The sequence below is a fragment of the Myotis brandtii genome, unplaced genomic scaffold (assembly GCF_000412655.1).
Source record: "Myotis brandtii unplaced genomic scaffold, ASM41265v1 scaffold208, whole genome shotgun sequence".
In the NCBI taxonomy this organism is placed as follows: Eukaryota; Metazoa; Chordata; class Mammalia; order Chiroptera; family Vespertilionidae; genus Myotis; species Myotis brandtii.
The window spans coordinates 3872468-3875847 of record NW_005357764.1 but is presented as its reverse complement, the minus strand read 5'-3'; positions in this window follow the sequence as shown (position 1 = coordinate 3875847).

The window sequence follows — 3380 nt, the reverse complement described above, 5'->3', positions numbered from 1 at the left end:
AGTCCTGAAGCTTCTTTTTTCTTAGATAAACCTCTCTGGTTCCTTCAATTTTTTCATAAATGGGGTGACTGTTCTGGTTGTTCTGGGAATATGTCCTGATTGGTGTGGGACCCAGAACTGAACAGGAAAATTCCAACATATTCATCATTCATGTAAGTTCATGGCGCCATGTGGTAGGCAGAATAATGGCTTACATAATTCTGAATATATTCCTTACATGACAAAAGGGACTTTGTAGGAGTGATTACATTATGGATTTTGAGATGGGATGATTATCCTGGATTGTCTGGTGGGCCCAAGGTAATCAATCACGAGAATCCATATAAGTGGGAGAAGGAAGCAGAGTTAGGGAGAGGTTTAAAAGAGGAAAATGCTCTGCTTCTGGCTTTGAAGACAGAGGAAGGGGCCACAAACCAAGGAATGCAGGTGGCCTCTAGAAGCTGGACAAGGTAAGGAAACTATTCTCCCCTAGATCCTCTAGAACAGCGGTTCTTAACCTGTGGGTCGCCAACCTGCAGGTCGCGACCCCTTTGGTGGTTGAACGACCCTTTCACAGGGTCGCCTAAGACCATCGGAAAACATCCTAACTGGTTTGGCTCAGTGGATAGAGCGTCGGCCTGCGGACTGAAAGGTCCCAGATTCGATTCCAGTCAAGGGCATGTACCTTGGTTTCGGGCACATCCCCGTAGGGGGTGTGCAGGAGGCAGCTGATCGATGTTTCTAACTCTCTATCCCTCTCTCTTCCTCTCTGTAAAAAATCAATACAATATATGTTTTTAAAAAAGACCATCGGAAAACACATATATAATTACATATTGTTTTTGTGATTAATCACTATGCTTTAATTATGTTAAATTTGTAACAATGAAAATAGAAGCCTGCATATCAGATATTTACATTACAATTCATAACAGTAGCAAAATTACAGTTATGAAGTAGCAATGAAAATAATTTTATGGTTGGGGGTCACCACAACATGAGGAACTGTATTAAAGGGTCGCGGATTAGGAAGGTTGAGAACCACTGCTCTAGAAGGAATGCAGCTCTATTGACACCATAATTTTAGCTCAGTGAAACCCAATTTGGGTTTCTGACTTCCAAGAAGCCATCTGCTTGTGGCCTTTTCCATCTTCAAAGCCAATAGTACAGCACCTTCAATCGTAGCCTCACCCTGCTTCCATGATAATATCTCCTTCTCTGACTCTCACTTGCCTATGTTCCTCTTTCACTTATAAGAGCCCCTGCGATTATATTGGCTCCATCTGAAAAAAATCCAGGAATCTCCTTACTTCAAGATCCTTAACTTAATTACACAAGCAAAACCCCTTTACCATGTAAAGTAAGATACTCATAGGCTCCTGAGATTAGGACATGGCCATCTATATGATAGTAGCTTGGATTAGGGTGGTGGAGTAGAGGTGAGAAATGATTACACTCATGAAATGTGCTGAAAGTACAGACAGAAGAGTTAAGGGTGATTTCACGGCTTTTAGCTTGAGCAATTCCATGAATGGTATTACAGTAGATACGGAATTCTGCAGGAGGGGCTTTTTGTTCGATTGTTTATTGTGACACAAACAATTGAAAGCAAAAATAAATTTGAAGTGCCTAATAGACTTCCAAATGGAGGTGGTGAGTGGGCAGTAATATATACCATAGACCAAATTGGAATTAAGGGAAGAAATAGGTTAGATGATAAATACTGGAGAGTCATTAAGTGTCAGCCCTCAGACTTAATGAAAGGTGACCATATCATTTATTATCTAAACCAGTACATATTTTTCTTTTTACCTTTTGACAATTTCAGACTTACAGAAAATTTGCAATAATAGAATTTGCATATACCTTTCACTCAGATTCCCCAAATGTTAATATTTTACCACAATTGCTTTATTTTTTAAAATCTATATATGGATGTGGGTTTTTAAAAAATCTCTTTCATGCAAACATGAAACCCCTATACTCCTAAATATTTTAGTGGGTTGTTTCCTATAAAAAAAGCCACTCTCTTACATCAGTGGTTCTCAAAGTATGGTTTCAGGCCCAGCAGCAACTGCATCACTGGGAAACATTTTAGAAACCTAAGTTATAGAGCCCAGCATATATCAACTGATTTTGATAATTTTGCTGTGGATATGTGAAGAAATTAGCATGATTTTCAAAACTATTATATAATTTACAGGCCTTATTTAGATTTTACCAATTGCCCTATTAATTTTGACAGCAAAAATAACAAATGGGGAACTGTTGATATGAAAGGGGGCCGCTATCAGTCATTCTGCCAAGACAGAGTGGTAAAATACAATAATTTAGGGTCGTCCGGGAGGTGTAGTTAATTCTTCTTAATAAGGACACTTGGAGACTGCTAGCTAGAGAAGAGGGCCAAGAACGGAGTGCACGAGAGGCTGGAACAGGAGGCTCCCTGTGACGGAGAAACAGCACCCAGAGAGGGTGGGGAGAGGTAATGGTCAACAGTGGCCAATGACGCCAAGAGGTCCAGTATGATAACTGGAATTACCTATAGGATTTTGTAAGCAGCGGTCCTCAATGATTTTAACAAGAGGGAAATGGGCTCCAAAAAGATGAGAAATATATATATCTTAAAAAGGAGCAAAAATGCGGAGGAGGATGTGGGGTTAGGGCAGGTTTAGGTACTCTAAGGGGGGCATTTGACATCAAGTGGGTGGCTGCTGGGAAGAAGTCTTTGTACATCAGGGTGGGGAGGCTTACCTACCGCCGATGCCTGGGTCTTACCCCAGAGTCTGGTTGAGTTATCTGGGTTGCAGCCAGGTTTTTGTTAAAAGCTCTCCAAGTGATTTTAACGCGCAGTACAGGTTGAGAATCACTGTTAGAGGGAGAAAAATAAAAACGATGGAAGGAGGGCTTATGTCCTGGAGCCAAGACCTCCAGTAGCTGAGAAATGAAAGGGCCACGGGGCCTCACCCCGCAAACACTGCCTGGATTAGCGGATCTTCCCAAGCACAGCCTCCAGTGTTCCCCGCAAGGGTCCTTAAAGCCAGCGAGAGCCGGCTGACACTAGCAACTCCGCTCCTGAGAGACAAGAAAAGAATAAAGAAGCCCTGACCGGTTTGGCTCAGTGGGTAGAGCCTCGGCCTTTGGACTCAAGGGTCCCAGGTTCGATTCCGGTCAAGGGCATGCACCTTGGTTGCGGGCACATCCCCAGTAGGGGGTGTGCAGGAGGCAGCTGATCGACATTTCTCTCTCATCGATGTTTCTAACTCTCTATCCCTCTCCCTCTCCCTCTCCCTTCCTCTCTGTAAGAAGTCAATAAAAATATATTAAAAAATAATTAATTAATTAAAAAAAAAAGAATAAAGAAAACGGTCTCCCCCGGCTCCTGAAGCCCGGGATCGAGGACC